Here is a 17741-nt window from a genome sequence, read left to right on the forward strand (position 1 = left end):
GCGGCGTAGCCCAAAGCTAGAGGAATTGTAGCCCAAACGTAGCCAAGCACAAAAAAAGATCAAAACAAATTTGTAGCCAAATATGGCCATTTTTATTTGCAGTAATATTGTATACACATTTTCACATTCGAATGCGGTAATCCCTTTTTTGCACAACCGGTCGTAACAAATGTTTGTGACGCCGTGACCATAGAGTTTCACACAACAATCTATGGCCGTGACGGTCGATCCAAGGTCGACCCTTGACATCCACAGCAGCGACACCATGGTTCATGCTTGCACACAGAACAATTTTTGGTTCGCCCCGGAAACTCAAGTTCCAGCGAATCGCTGCTGAGGGATAACCTATCGAAATGAATGTCGAATGGAAGCACGGACAAAAAAACTTGGAGGACGCTTACGCTTAAACTTCTGACAACTGGCCAGAATGTGTTGTGAGACGTTGATGGAAATTAAATTACCATGATTTATAGTGATACAATCCAGCACGATATTCGCATTTGAAGTAGGGACTATAATTTTAAATTGTCAAAGAAAGTCTGAAAAGCCAGTAAGTGGCGAGCCATCTAAGGTACACCTTGGTACTTCGGATGTAGCCGGTGAGATTACTGTACGTGATTCGGCTCTTATTAAGTACAACATAATTATTGCTTAAGATTGCAGCTGGTATATTATTAAACACATGCGCTTTATTCTATGCTTCGGAAATTAAAAGCGCACGCATGGCTACGGCAACACGCTGCACTGCGTATCACGTGTAAAATCGTCGTTTTCGTTTTTCATCCGATTGGTTTCGTTCTGAGTATTTAAATACCAAAGCACTTGGACAGGAAACCACGAAAACACGTAGCTATTATCGCAGAAATACTTCAACACTTTGGTAAACACGAATCGCAGGAACGTCGACTTGATAGACAAAACAACACTTTCTCACAGTTCTCATGCCGGCGTCGCTATCGTGCTCACCTATTACCGCTTTCAGCATCCTTCCAGTGAACGACTACAACCTCACTGCAGATCGAAAAATTCTGATAAAAAATGTTCAACGGCGTTTTCTGCGTTACCACTTCATGATTACCACTCTGACCGGTAAGCTTTCCACTGCATTGAAAAACTAGGTGCCATGAAAATTGATTCTCAGTCCCTTTAAGCTTCGCCTTAAAGAGTGGAACGCGATAGCATTCAAAAATCCTTGACTGCTTCTCATGCTTCCCGGCAACTGCACTTTATGTAACCCTAATGTTTACCTGCAAACGCTTGCGGCGAACGCTATGCGAAAAGGCGAGCTGCTTTCTTGTTCTTTTTTTTTTCATTCCCCCTGCACGGCGGGCGCCGCCGCTGCCGTGGATCCGAGTGCCGTCTGAATAGTGTCGCAAGGAACCGAGCGGGGCGCGCCGCTCCCACTGAGACAGGCCTCAAACGGAAGCTGGAAAAGGGGTTTGTGTTCGAGTTTCCGCGCAACAGAAATATGTTTTCTCGTATATTCAAGTTACAATCCGACGCTATCACGTCTGTAGGTTGTGTGCAAGTCGTATTTTACGAATTTTCTGAAGCATTTTACTTCGAGAAATTCAATTAGTTCAGTAACGCGTATGCGCCAGCCGAAGGGCCTGCGTTGTTCGGGATCATTTTTCTCATACGGTTAACGATGCCGACACTGGATTTTCTGCGACACGGGGCCCTTAACGCTGTCGCGTTAAAGTTCATCTCGCACATAAAGGAAAACTGCAGTAGAGCTTACCGTGAGAAACGTGAAGTAGGTTGAAAGCTGAAAGATTTGTTTCTACTCGATGAGAGCCACCTCTGCAGCGTGGATTTGGGCGCCACTTATAGAACAAACAAAGCCAAGTCGCAGATTTTTCAGTAGCCCAACTATAGCCACGTAGCTACAGTGTACTAGAACAGGGGTAGCGTGTTCATGAAGCGCTCGCCGCTGAGGCGGTTCATGTAGATAGCACGAGATGGCGCTGTAGGAACAAGGAGCAACATAACCTCGTGATCGTGAATACAGGGCCTAAGTGTGAAGGACAGATCACGTGGGAAGTGGGAAACCGGCAATCGACCATTGATTACTGTCTGATGACAGAAGGAATTCATGATAAGTTGAGAGAAATAGTCATCGATGAGGAAGGGTTTAGCAGCATAGGGAGTGACCATAAACGCATCATTTTGAAAATGGGATATGTAGTTGGGAAAGAGAGCAACGAAAGCAAAATGGCCAGCCCAAATTTGAACGCTGAACAAATAGCAAATATAGTCACTAGAGTGGAGGAAGAAATTGGCAAGTTGCCAAGTAAGGGGTGGGAATATGGTGAGCTTCTAAGTGTAGTAACGACAGAAATACGGAAAGAGAAACAACATGTTCATTGGAAAGGAAAAAAGAAACCGAAAAGCTGGTGGAACAAGGAGATACGAGAAGCGATCGCCGAACGACAGAAGGCATCTCGAGAGCACAGGCAGGCAAAGAAGGCGCAGTTGCCACAGGATGAAGTAACCAGTAAATGGGAAATATACCGGGAGAAAAAGTCTATGGTTCAAATACTGGTGCAAGCAAAATTAAAAGGTGAAAGTGAAAGTTGGTTGTCAGAAATACGTGAGAAAAAGAAGGCCGCACCTAGAATATTTTGGAATCACATAAAATTATTAGGCAGGAAGGCAACAACAATACAACAACATGTCCTAGACGAAGATGAAAACAGACTGGAAGGAGAAGCAGCAATAAATTACATCCAAAAAGTAACAGCCGAATCTTTCAAAGGCAAGGACGAGGTTGTATTTGAAGAAAAAAAGAGCATGAAAGAGACCCAAGGGGGAAAGGAGCTAGTGCTTACAAATTTAAACTGGAAGAAAGAGGAAGAGAAAATTCCTAAGCGCACAGCCACAGGGCTAGACGAGGTTCCCGTTAGGCTGATAAATGAACTGGGACCAAAAAGTAAAGAAGCTCGCGTGAAAGCAGTTGAAAAAACTTTAAAAGATAGACGAATACCAGACAGTTGGCGACAAAGTAGAATGAATTTAATTTATAAAGGTAAGGGGGAGAAAGACAGAATTCACTCGTATAGACCGTTGACCATTACATCGGTAATATACAGGCTAGCAATGCAGGCAATCAAATTAAAGCTTCAAGCATGGGCAGAGAATAATGGCATTTTGGGAGAGCTTCAGAATGGCTTTAGAATAGGTAGGCGTTTGGATGATAACTTGTTTGTTCTTACTCAGTGTATTGAAATATCAAAAGCAGAAAGCAGACCGTTGTATGTGGCCTTTTTGGACATTACAGGAGCATACGACAACGTAGACCGCAGCATTTTGTGGGATATTCTGGAAGGGGAAGGCTTAGGTAACGATTGTATACAGCTTTTGAGAGAGATTTACCTAGAAAATACTGTTTGCGTTGAATGGGAAGAGATGAGGAGCGCGGAGAAAGTTCATATCAACAAGGGACTGAGGCAGGGGTGCCCTTTATCCCCGCTGCTGTTTATGATGTACATGGTGAGGATGGAGAGGGCGCTAGAAGGAAGTAATATCGGGTTTAATCTATCATACAAACAGGCAGGTACAGTAATAGAGCAGCAACTCCCAGGTTTATTTTATGCGGACGACATTGTGTTGCTCGCAAACAAGCAAAGTGATTTGCAACGTCTGGCTAATATCTGTGGACAGGAAGCCAACAATTTAGGTTTGAAATTTAGTGTTAGAAAATCAGGTGTTATTGTATTCAATGAAAACAGTGAACAGACAGTGGAGATACAGGGCCAAGAAATACCTCGGGTAACAGAATATAAATACCTTGGTATATGGATAAACGAAGGCAAAGGATATATGGAAACACAGGAAGAAACCATAACAGTCAAGGGGAAGAGAAATGCAGCCATAATGAAGCACAGAGCGCTATGGGGATACAATAGGTACGAGGTCCTCCGAGGTATGTGGAAAGGGGTAATGGTTCCAGGACTTACTTTTGGAAATGCGGTTGTTTGCTTTAAAGCAGGGGTACAATCAGGACTCGACGGGAACCAAAGGTCAGTGGCTCGCCTCGCATTGGGCGCTCACGGGAAGACTACAAATGAAGCTGTGCAAGGGGATATGGGCTGGACTAGTTTTGAAGTGAGGGAAGCTCGCAGTAAAATTGAGTATGAAGAACGGCTGAGGAATATGGAGGAAAGTAAATGGGCTGGGAGAGTGTTCAGGTATCTGTACAGGCAAAACATTGATTCACAGTGGAGGAAAAGAACTAGGAAGCTTACCAGCAAGTATGCGGCCTGTGGGGTGGGCAACACAGCAACAAAGAAGGTCAAGCGGAAAGTCAGAGAGGCTGAATTAATCTCATGGGTGGCGGCAAAGGAAAAGAAACCTGCCATGAGTAACTACTTAAGGGGAAAAAACGAAATTAGGAAAGAAACCATTTATGATAACTCAAAGGGGAGCTCATTACTTTTCGAAGCGAGATCGGGATGCCTTAGAACACGCACCTATAAAGCGAGATATAAGAAGGAAGAAGAAGCATGTGCTTGCTGCGGTAAAGCTAGGGAAACGACGGAGCATATTTTATTAGAATGTGAAGACGTCTATCCAGCGGTCGATTTAGGCACCACTGTCCTCCTTGAAGCCCTTGGGTTCAGCGGGAGCAATGGTAAAGCAAACAGGTCCGCAATAGACATCAGTAAGAGGCGATTGGAGGATTGGTGGAAGAAAAGTAGGGAAACGACAAAAGACGGAGACGTACAAAAGCACAGTTCGCAATAGGGTATCAGAAAATTTGGACGTGGTAGTTCATAGTGTCTTTTTTTTTGTTTCTCATTGGTTAACCTAGGTAGGATATTAGGCAGCATAGTAGCAAGAGCTTGGTGGCGCAAGCCACCGCCCCGTTCCAAAGGGGACACTCATAACATCCATCCATCCATCCATCCACATAGAGTCACTGGAAAAAATTTCAGAGTACCGCATTCGTTTTCCCCGCGCCGCCGACGCGTTCATTGGCCCAACCGTACCACGTGACTTTGGGGTGCCATATACCTGCCAAGCGCCGGACGGGACGGCTGTCATGCCTGGCTGCTGCGCCTTCGGATGCAGTAACCGAACTGAAACTGGAAATATGTTTTTCTAGATTCCGACCAGGAAAAATGACCGAGAGCGTCGTTCTGCGTAGTTACACAGAATCGGCCGGGAGAACTTCAAGCCTACTAAAAACACCCGCGTGTGCGCGGTATAAGTACACCTTGCTTGTGCTTTTCGGCCCTGTTTTAGAAGATATTTAAGCGACGTGCACGCGGTATTAGCGATGCTACGAAAATAAGAGTTCATTGCAGGGATCGTTCGCGTCCTGCACGCTTCACGCGGGTACACGTGTACGCGTTTGTTGCTCAACACACGCGGTTATTCCGTGGTCGTGGCAGGCGAAGGCACACTTGCGCGAGAATTCCGCGTCCTCACGTGCACCAAGTACTCGCATGATTTCTCCGTGCACGTGAGCGCGCTCTCGCCTCGGGACACTCGACCAGTGGCGTAGCAATAGGGGGGCCGGGGGGCCGTGGGCCCCGGGTGCAAGGGGCCTGCGGAGGGGGGGTGCCATATACGTCTGAAGACCCCCCTCTTTCCGCCGGCTACACCCGGGGGGGGGGAGGGTGACAGATGACCTACGGGCCCCGGGTGCCAGACGACCTAGCTACGCCACTGCACTCGACCCATATGACACTTGTTTTTCGCAGATCGTGATCGCAGTCAATGAAAACATGGTCAATACGAGGCCCATGATACTTCCTTTTTTCCACTTATCCTTTGCTCATTTATACATACGCATTTCGAGCTTGAAACCAATGGTCAGGTGATATTCACAACACATGCTTCAAATTTTGAGCTTGTAAGCCGAGCACATGCAATGAACTGAAGTCAGCATACATATTATGTTTTATGTTGAAATGCTACGGTGCACACCCAAATAATGTTGTGCTTGATGCATAACAAGAAATACAAAACAACAGAACACCCAGTAGCTCTAGTTTTACACAGTCACTATGCATGTTACATAAACCGCTCTAAAAGCACAAGAATTTTATACATCGCCTATGTAACTTAGAAAAAAAAGTGCTGCGTCACCAGCGGGCGTTCCTGCTTTTTTTTTACACAGACAGCAAATCTTGGCAGTCTAAGAAAACAGTCATAAATAAGTTGAGAAGAGTAGCTGCTCATGAACGCACTAGACAGCCGCGTTCATAAATCACAATGTAGCAAACTCTCGCTCATTATCAGTGTACAGAAGTACATATACGTTGCTGTAATCCTGCAAATGTCTCATATTGGCCTTCCACAAGATTTAGTGCGCAAAATGGTCATCGAAGTTGGTTTTTACGCCTGCTGTGCACAGATCTTACGATCACGGCCAAACACCGGTGCGCACACGGCAGTCGCAGTGTGTCGTGCGTATACGGCGGACGAAGTCGCCCGGCAGAATCGAGAACGTGCGGTATCCGTTTACAAACTAAATTAAACGTATCCGATTTAGCTTGTGAAATTATACAATGAACGTACACGCCTGTGACACTGTCAGGTGTTAGTTCCGTCCTGCTTGGAAACATTCAATAGAAGCCGACGGCGGTCCACGATGTTCATGCCCAAAAGTACAAGCTTGCCTCATTCCTGCTCGAAGTGACGAAATGTATCCTTCGTAACTCGCTCCGCGGAAGGGGGAAAAAAAAACGCGCGCATAAGCTCCCGATAGCAGCGCTAAGCTGCTGCCCACAATCGTCGCACAGTTCCAGCAGTAAACACAATCGGCGTGCAAAACAACCACCGGCTGCATTACTTCCCACAAAATAACATTTTATTTTCGCCCTTAGCAACCATTATCTCCGGGCACAAAGTATTTGTACTTCAGTAAACACTCAACCCGATGTGTCACCGAATATCAAGCTCTTCCAACACGGCGGCCTTCCCGCGACGCAGTCGGCTTGGAAGGTATCTGGCGGTGGCCGCTCAGTGTTGCCAGTCAAATCCTGACCTTTGCGGTACTCTGAAATTTTTTCCAGTGACTCTAAAGGAACATGGGCTGATAAGAGGCAGCATAATCTGGAAGTTAGAAGGGAGGAAGGGAATACCCTAGTACTCATCGGTGGTGACTCATATATGAGTAGGTGCAAAAGAACTATAATGGAGCGTGTAAAGGGTGATAAGCGGGTAGCAGTCGGGGCGTTCCCAGGCAGGACAATGGACGCAGTACAGAGAGAAACAAAAAGCGAGCTTTCTGAGAATGTTGCAGAGCGCACTTTGGTAGTGGTAGCGGCGGGGCTAAATGATGTCCTGAATGGTGAAGCTGCAAAAGTAGTGGAAAGATTAGCGGAGGGAGTTGACGATTTAAGGGCGATAGCACAGCAAGTCCAGATCGTGGTATGCACAGTGCCGGAGGTGCAAGGACGGAACGGAGAAATTACCAAGGACGTTGTGGCTGTTAATCGTGAGATAAGAAAGCTAAGCCAGGAGAAAGGCTTTGAAGTGGCAGACATAAAAAGAAAAGTGCATAGAGCAGGCTTTGGCGGTAGCTTTACACGAGATGGCATCCACTTTAATGGAAGGCTAGGAGCCAAGATCGGCTGGCGCCTGGAAGGCCGGGCAGTAGCTTTTTTAGGGGGTCCACTGCGGCTCAAGGCGTAGGGGTAGGTAGAAACAATGTAGAAAGTGCAACAATACAGGCTGACGCCAATAAAATGGCCACTAGGAGGTCCAGGAATAAAACTACAAAAAAGAAATTTAACACCAGGATCAGGTACATAAACATGCATGGCGGTAGAAAGAGAGCGATGTGGTTAGAAATAAAATAGCAGTTAAAGGACGAAGAAGTAGGTGTATACGCGCTATTCGAAACACATCTCAGGGATCTAGAAGACCCACCGTTTATTGAAGGCTACGTCTGGGAAGGGAGCAACAGAACAACAACGGAGAGGAAGGGAGGGTGAGTAGGTATGCTGATACATCAAGGAACAAATTGACAAAGAATAAAGTCAACTTGCAGAGAACATGTCGGGGTATCAGGTAAAATTGCCGGTAGAAAGACATGGCTAGGATTAGTTTATTTAGGGACAGGGGACAAATGCACCAAGAGAAGCAAGAGAACAAGGATCTAGTGAAGTGTCTCAATGACGATATAAAGCAGTTCGGAGAAGGTGCCGATATTTGCCTGGTGAGTGACATGAATGGCCACATCGAGGATCTGGATGGATACACAGATTGTAACGGGAAGTTGATGCTAGACTTCTGTGAGCGATACAACCTAGTTATAGTAAATAGAGAAACTAAGTGTGAGGGACAAATCATGTGGGAATCCCGTAACAGACAAACGACCATTGACTACTGCTTAATGTCGCAGGGGATGTATAGCAAGCTCGCAATAATGGAAATAGACGAAGAGGGGAAGTACAGCCTCGGAAGTGATCATAAGCGTATTAGTCTACATTTGGGAGCCCTGCTCAAAAGAGAAATGCAGGGAAGTCAAAAAGAGTACGCAAAATTAAATGACGAACAAATAGCGCAAATAGCGGCCGGCATAGAGGAAGCAATAGAGAAACATCCTATGAAAAAGTGGGATTATAATCAGTTAGCACTACTCATTAGTACAAAAATAAAAGAAGTAAAAGAAGTAAAAGGAGTAAACCGCTGAAGAGGAAAAAGGAAGCCACGAAGTTAGTGGAATAAGGAAATTAGGGAGGCCATCGAACAACGACGGTTGGCATCACGGGAACAGAGAATCAAAGAGGGTGCAGTTATCTGAAGAGGAAACATGCCAAAAATGGGAATGTTATCGACAAAAGAAACAAGTGCAGATCCTCGTCCAGGCTAAAATAAAGCAGTCCTCTGATCGCTGGCTGGCTGAAGTTCGCGATGCAACTAAAAAGGAGTCAAGAAAATTCTGGAACCACATAAGCTGGCTGGGCAAAGCGAATCACAGAAAGCAGGAACAGATTCACGATGCCGAGGGAAAATGTTTATAGGGAGATGACGCTGTGAACTACATTGGTTCAGTTATAGCTGAGTCATTTAGGAAAGACGATAAGGTAATCGCCCCAAATGAGGGAGCAACACAGGATGGCACCATAGAAGACAGCTTAGAACTGACCTATCTTAACTGGAAAAAGGCGGAAGCAAATGTTCCAAAATGCACGTCAGCAGGGATAGACGAAATGCCAATCAAGTTAATTAATTAACTTCGCCCAAGAAGCAAGGAAACGCTGATAAAAGCATTGGAGGCAGTCATAACAAATAAGCAAATTCCGCACAGCTGGAAACAGAGTAAAATGAATTTGATTTATAAAGGGAAAGGCGATAGGACTAACATAAAATCCTTCCGACCAATTACGATAACATCATTTATATATAGGCTGGCGATGCAGGCTGTGAAACTAAAAATGCAGTCATGGGTAGAAAGTAATAGAATACTTGGAGAACTTCAGAACGGGTTCAGAAGTGGTAGGCGCTTAGATGATAACCTGTTCGTGCTTACCCAGTGCATAGAAATAGCTAAGGCGGAAAACAGACCTCTGTATTTAGCCTTCCTGGACATAAGCGGTGCATACAACAACGTAAACAGGGAACTCCTGTGGAACATATTAAAAGATGAAGGTATCGGTCAGGAGGTAATTGATTTCCTACAGGAAATATATCGAGAAAATAATGTTGAAATAACATAGGAAGGAATTAAGAGTACGACAACTGTCGAGGTACACAAAGGATTAAGGCAAGGTTGTCCTCTATCACCGCTGCTGTTCATGCTTTATATGATAAGTATGGAAAGAAGGCTCCAAGGAAGCAATCTATGGTATAATCTGTCGTACATATGAGGCGGGAAGGTTATTGAGCAACGACTACCGGGTTTAATGTATGCGGACGATATTGTACTGTTAGCAGATAGCCAGGAAAATTTGCAATCTCTGGTTAATTACTGTGGAGACGAAGGAGACAGTTTAGGTTTCAGTTTTAGTGCAGCTAAGTCCGGTGGGATGTTTTTCAAAGATACAACTGATCAGGAGCTTACATACAAGGCCATGAAATACCCCGAGTGGCCGATTACAATTATCTCGGGGTATAGATAAAAAAAGGGCAGATGTACACGGAAAAGCACGAAAAGTCTCTCATAGAAAAAGGGCGAGGAGATGCCGGGATAATGAAATATAGGGCATTGTGGGGGTACAACAGGTATGAGGTACTGAGAGGTATTTGGAAGGGAGTAATGGTGCCGGTGCTTACTTTCGGTAATGCGGTTCTGCGCTTAGGGGCAGAAGTTCAGTCAAGACTAGAAGTAAATCAGAGACCTGTTGGAAGATTAGCATTAGGTGCCCACAGGAAAACCACAAACGAAGCAGTACATGGGGATATGGGCTGGGCATAGTTTGAAGCCCGGGAAGCTCGGAGTAACATCCTATACGAAAAAATGCCTGAGGAAATTAGACGATAACAGGTGGGCAGCTAAGGTATTTAAATACCTATACAGAAAGGGCGTTGACTCACAATGGCGGAAAAGTACTAGGAAACTAACCAGTAAGTATGCCAGACACGAGGACGGAGAAAGACAGAGCATTAAACGACAGATTAAAAACGCGGAAGGTAAAAATTGGATAAATTCAGTGGAAAAGAAGCATAGTGTTGAACTATATCGATACTGGAAGCAGCAGATCAGGAAGGAAGCGTTTTATGATAACTTAAGAGGCAGTGCCCTACTCTTTGAAGCTAGGTCAGGATGTCTTAGAACGCGAACCTATAAAAAGAAATTTAACGAAGGAGAAGACACATGTACTGTGTGTGGTCAATCTGTAGAAACAATAGAACACCTCATACTAAAATGTGATGGTATCCATCCCGATGTCGATGGGGGTACAGTCACGCTTCCTGGGGCCCTAGGGTTCAGAGATAATAATATAGTCATGTAAATAAATATGCGGTGGAAATTAGCAAAAAGCGATTGGAGGATTGGTGGCTCAAAAGCAGAGAGGTGACACAAGGTTAAAAATGTAGAAAGACGTATTTAAAGGAAATGGCGAATTTTAATAACTTGCAACACAGTTAAACAAAAATAAAAAGCCGAGCATGGTGGCAACTGCCATCACCCCATTTCAAAGGGGACGCTCCTACCTTCCATCCATCCATGTACGGAACGGACGGCGCGGAGCCAGCGCTGCATGTTGACATTTTGATAATCATTTTCTGTCCCAGTCAAATAGACGCGCAAATGCTCGTCGGATGCTAAGATGCATCCCCGAAACTCACTTCATATAAGAGATGAATTATATGTGCACTCCTAGCGAATCTCAATGCCCATTAGACGGATTTATTGACCTGACAGCAAAGGTTTTGCAGACACCTAAGTAGTGGCGTATAATGCCGTTAAATTTGTTCTGAGCCACGCTGCCACGTAACCAGTAATTATTCGGACGGAAAACTCGGCTGGAAATAACGCCGTAGTAAAGGACATCGAATTGATTTAAACCAACTCGGATTCCAGGTGCACACATTTCCTTTTGCGGTTCGCATTCATAAAAAAAGCGGGCGCGGCGTCCGCGACCCAACGTCAAGCGCTTAGTTCCCCAGCCGCTGTTGTCGAAGATAAGGCAAAACAACACGTACGTACATAGCCCAAAGCCAAAGAGCTTCCCTGCTTGGCATTTACCTTCTTCCGCGATAAACATTTGTCCCTCGTTATTTCATTTTGTTTCGCGAACCCCCCGCAACTTCATTTGCGCAGTTTATTCGTGATTTTTTTTTATTTACATCATGAAGTGCTCCCGAACGTCAGGCTCATGTGCGAGTTTGAGGCACACCGACATCCTACATTTCTATGAAAGGAATAAAACAGGTAGGAAAGACGCCAAGTAAAAGGGATCTCTGCAATACTACACATGCCAAAACAGAAAAACAGTGCGAGTACATTCCATCCCAAGCAATGGAGACCTACAGCGGAATTAATATGCGCAAATGAATTCCTTAATTCATTTCTTAATTCACAAAATTAGCTTTTTGAATGCACCAGAAGAAGTTGTGCATTCGGATAACAAAAGACAAAGAAGTGTCAGCATACCTATTTTGCACTATGTAGCCTGCTAACTTTAAAGTGCAATTTTCTTTTTCGTCGTGCTTCTCTTCACTGATAAAGACCTTTAACGTAAATGTACAGCCTTGTTAGGACATAAAAACGCACAACTGCTGATGTGAAATCATCAGCATGTAATTTGCAGCCAATGGCATAAACAAATTTAAAGCTTTCACTAGAATCATGACATCAACTATGCTGTCGCTGCAAAGCTCCTCTTTGCTGAAGAAGGTTGTAAATGCATTCCCTCAAGTTTCTTTAGTGCTTCAAAAAGCAACTTGGAGGGATACAGCAATCCTCCCCTGTCACAAATTTTGTGAATTTTGAGACTCTGCTACTGACACTAGAGTTCTGCAAAAGAAGAGAGCGGCAGTCCTCACATTTGTTGCGAGTAAAAAATTTCTGCGCGACATACCCTGCCATATATAATGGAGGAGGTGTCAGTGGCGTAGCCAGAAATTTCGTTTGGGGAGGGGGGAGGGGGGGGCTCACGTTGCGGCTCGGCCTCCTCCTTATAGAATTTGTTGTCGAAGGATGAAATACGTGAACAACTGCATTGCCGTTGCCAAAGATGCTGCAAACGAATTCTTGAATGCTACACACTGTCAAGACAAGTAAAATATGTATTTTTTCATAAAAGAATGTACTAGTATGTCTCGAAAATTGGGCCCGAAATAACTTATATGAATGCTTCCATGTTTTCTGTCAATGTAGTAAGTAAAGAAAGTATCACGCGAACTTTAGAACTATATCAGTTTGGAACCAGCAAAGCAGTGCATGCCACTGATATGAAAAATGTAAAGGCCATGAAATGAACCAGTTGAAGACAAATATTTTAATGAAACTTTGTTAACTTCCCTGCCTTCCTCTCATTTGCATCTCTCTCTCTCTCTCTCTCTCTCTCTGTCATTCAAGAACCTTGTTTAGATTTTTGTGCATATGCAATGACCAGGGAAAAATCTCGATGACGCTGTCCTTTGTTACAATGTGTTGCGCAGGAGCAGCTGTCACCGGTCATGTACTGGAATTATTGTATTGTATTGTGTATTACTATTGTAACCGAAATTATAGTCGCACCAGAGAGCACATATAAATAAAGCAGGAGTTGTGCAAAATATACGAGGGCGAGTCCAATGAAAGTGAGCCAATGCGAATATATGACAAACGGGGTGCTTTATTTAAAAGTAGTCTCCATGATCATTTAGACAGACATTTGTCCCACTGACTAACGAGTCGCGCGACTCGCGTCTGATAAAACTCCTTGGGTTGCCGCTTCAAAATGTCTGTAACTGACTCTTTCACGTCATCATCCGAGACGAATCTGGTTCCCTTGAGAAGTTCTTTCAAATGCTCCAAAATGTGGAAGTCTCAAGGGGACAGGTCTGGGCTGCATGACGTATGTTGTAGTGGTTCCCGCTTGAACTTTGCCAGTTTTGCATTGACCACATCAGAGATGTGGGGACGGGCATTGTAGATGAGCAAGATGACCCCATTCCTCAATTTTTCACGTCGTTTGTTGTTGATTGTGACACGCAGCTGATCCGACGTTTCACAATATCGGAAACAATTGATAGTCTCTCCAGGTTTAGCAAATTCGATCAATAATGGCTCCTGACGATCGAAAAAAAAGTCAACAACACCTTTGCAGCAGAAGTGATTGTCTTTGCTTTCCTTGGGGTGGTGAATTCAACAGTTTCCACTGTAAGCTCTGCCGTTGTGTTTCAGGCTCGTAGTAGCGACAGGAAGTCATCAACCTCATTGTGATACCGGATTAGATTAGTCAAGGCAGCGCAGAACCTCTCCGTTTTCTGGCGGTGGTTCAAAACCTTGGGCATTGATTGCGCACACAAGAGCCGATAACCGAGATGTTCATGAATTATTGTGTGACAAGAACCGCCCTATCAATTCATCGATGCTTATCCTCCGTTCTTGTCTAATCAGCCTTTGCAATTGTGTTGGGGGTGATCGCACGGTGGCTTTGGCCCGGTCTTCGATCGTCTTTGCAACTTTCACGTGCTTCCTTGAACCGTTTCCTCCAACGCTTTACAGTGGCCAATGAAATGCAATGTTCAACGTACACGGCAGCCATACGGCGACAAATTTCTTTTTGGGAAACATCTTTAGCTGTCAAAAACCTCACGGCACCACGCTGTTCAACTTTCAGAGTCTCCATTATGTCACGCAACCATGTTCAACCCAGTGTATGAAAGCACTAAAGAACCTTTATACTCACACCTGCGTGTCACTTTTGTAAATGAGAGATGCCTCTGTGCTACGCGCATGCCTCGCAGATAACGAACCGAACTGATATTGCGCGGGGTGGGTTGGCTCACTTTCATTTGACTCACCCCCATACATTAGAAATGCGAAGATACAATAGAATATACAAATGCGAAGATACAGCTTGACAGAGGGCAAAAAAGTTTCACTGTAAACAAAGTTCACTGCACGTATACACAAAACCTCGCAACAAGATATTTAAATATACGTATAAGTCTTCAATAAATCTACTTATCTAAGAAAAAGTCACTGTTTATAATGCGTCACACAAGGCAAATGTGTCGCGCAACCACAGATTCACAGATCACAGCCCCCCTCTCCCTCCACTCCCCCTGATGTATCGCGTGCAACAGGAGGCGGCGCGCTTTAATTCTCCTCACTTTTCTCCCTTGCGCACACAAGACTGAGCCACCATCGTCGGCTCACTCATGCCACCCCCACCCCCCTTACGCTTTCACTCGCACATACAGCATGCGGCCCGCGGTTGCGACGTTATCGCCCTTGTACTTTATATGGAACATGAGGGCAATGGTGACGGCAGGAATGCGCCTGGATTGCCCATATAATTTCTATCGCAATAATATAAGAGTATCCGGCAACTGAAGCGTCCCGTGGCGCATTACTTTCCGAAAAAGAAGAAGTAACAAAATCGAGCTTTCACTATGCGACAATTTGCTGCGCCGCAACAATGCCTGTATTCTTTGGTGGGGTGGGGGCACGGAAATGAAAAAAAAAAAAAGACGCAAGGAAAGCATGTTGGCCATAATCAAATGCCTACTTTGGGCACCTAATGCGGCTACCGAAGGAACATCAAAGAAAACGTGAGATGCTTGGTCCACAGAGAAGCATATATGGATGCTGCTCGGTATCCTACACCGGCGAGAAAAAATTTTCCGGAGAGGTGGCGCTCAAGTGAATGCGTTTCCATCTGCCGAGTCCCCGCAGTAATGGCGGCGAGCGAAAATGCATTGTTTATTTTTCTGATCTGCTAGCCAGAAAGCGTCCAAAACTGTGCCAGCTAGTCCAAAATCCACTTGGCCAGAGAAAAATGAACGCGCATCGAAGTGCACCGTGCGGTGGTCGGGGCAACACGAGAAAAATGCATGCGCTCTGGCTGGCGGCTCTGGCACCCGCGGATAGTGAGAACAAGAAAATTGAAGAGCCTCAATGTGGTCGTCGCGAATAAAAATCAGAATAGAAAAATAAATAAGAATGTAGTTACCTTTGCTGGCTTTAGTGTCTTGACATGGGTGCTTTGGCGTGGGTGGAAAAAAAAATGTTGATATTCTTGTCTGTGAGATGACGGTACAAATGAACTACCACAACGTTTCGTCTCATCGCACCTTGCCGCGTGCTTTGTCAACTTGTCTGATAGTGTGTTTTTTGGTCTGTCTCGTTGTATAGTCCGATGTATGGACGACTTTAGAAAAGTTAATGTACCTTCGGCGTCAACTGTTTATAACAACATTAAACCCACAATGTTCTGGAATTGAAAATCTAAAGCACGACTTTGGAAATGTCAATGCACCTTTTGCATAAAAGTTTATGAGAACTTTATACCCATAAAGTTTCAGAATTGAAATCCACGTGTTCCGTAGATTTCGCGGCCTCCGCGAGATGCCGCGATGAGCCCGCTCGCCATCAAAAACTGTGCTCGGATGGGGCTCCTTGCGTTAAGATATGTGACTCCCGGTAGATGGGCATTGCTACGAAATGCAGCCAGAGTTCGCAATGTTCATGCTGAAATGTCTTTTCGAGCATGAAAAGCACATTCTAGACAAAATCCAGCATGATTTCCGGCGACGGGGTGTGTTTTGGTCGCTGGCGCATGACAGCACGAAAACATTTGGCGGGGGGGAGCTGAAGCCACATAAGCCTCTCCACCCCCCCCCCCCCCGGCTATGCCCCTGATTATCACCTACTTTTAAGTCAGCTTCTTACCTCATCAGCAAACCACTCCTGTAATCAAGTGTGCTGGTCCGGGTTTTACCTGCATTTCCACCTCTGCAGTTGGTAAAAGTCTTTGGCTGTTTACTGTCACTTCATATTTCAAATGTTCCGTTGCATAAGAGGCTTTGACAATACTCGCAACCCTAATGCCTGGGCAGGCTTCACGAAAGGCCACCAGTACCACCTCGTTACAGACTGTGCTGAACATCCTTCTTGGTTCGACTGTGACTAAGAACCCATATATCTTTCCTCTTGTTGCGTTTCGCCTGCGACACGCGGTTTTGCCGGCGCGACTGCGGCGGGGCGGCAGACATTTTGGCCCGTTCGGCGTCGCCGCAACGCTCCCCGCCAGGCGTTTCCAGGCGTTTCCAGGCATGTTCCGATGCCACGTGTCTTCATGTGCGTGTGTGAGTGTATGTGCCATTGTGCCCGAACCAGGCGATGCGACAGCAGGGGTCACCCTCTCCTTCCAGTCATTGTGCCCGAACCAGGCGATGCGACAGCAGGGGTCACCCTCTCCTTCCAGTCATTGTGCCCGAACCAGGCGATGCGACAGCAGGGGTCACCCTCTCCTCCCAGTCTTTGTGCCCGACCGGCGGCGCTACGACAGTGTGCGTCACCATTAGCCCATTGTACAATCACGTGCTCGTCTATTGAGGGGTTCCTTCTTGCCCTCAACTGCGAGAGTATAAAAACAGCTGCCCCCGGACGCCAAAAGGAGGGCTCCGATTTCTTCTGTTGAGTAAAGTGCTCTCCCGTCTCTCTACTTCGGTCAACCTGACCGCCAACTCTTTGCGATGTTAAAATAAACAAGTTGTTTTGTTGTTACCAGTCGACTCATGCTTTGCCGGGACCTTCGGATGCTTCCAGTTGTACCCCAGGCCGCCAGGCCAACGCTACCCTTGGGGCTTGCGACCCAGGTACAACCACGGGCGTCAGCGCCGAGTTCCCAACAACCGATGCCATCGGTGGGATCCAAACATCTGGTTGGCAGCGGTGAGATCGCCTCCGACTTCAAACAACTGTCTGCCAGCGGTGAGATCGCGACAACGGAGGCCAGCAGCGAAGAGATGCAGTTGACTGTATGCTGAGCAGCTCATCGACGATCCGGGAGCAGTGCAACGAGCCCTGTGTGATGACTGGTTGCCTGCAGCGGAACGACTGCGCGGAACTCTTGGCTGCGAGGTTTGGTGAGTGCGGGACTTTCTTCTTCTGAGCTTTGCCAGGCTTTTGTTAGTGTCAGAAACAGAGCTGGTAATTGTGGTTGTCGTTGCTGCCGGGTTAGTTTGCGGCAAGACAATAGTAAGCAGTAGAGAAAGCAGCATTCAGAGCAGCCATGGATTTGAAGTCGTTGCGCAAACCGAAATTGTTGGAGCTTGCAAGAGAGTTGGGTCTGGATGTCTCAGACAAACTCAGAAAACCTGAACTGCTAAAGGCTATT

The sequence above is a fragment of the Dermacentor variabilis genome, unplaced genomic scaffold (assembly GCF_050947875.1).
Source record: "Dermacentor variabilis isolate Ectoservices unplaced genomic scaffold, ASM5094787v1 scaffold_15, whole genome shotgun sequence".
Taxonomy (NCBI): Eukaryota; Metazoa; Arthropoda; class Arachnida; order Ixodida; family Ixodidae; genus Dermacentor; species Dermacentor variabilis.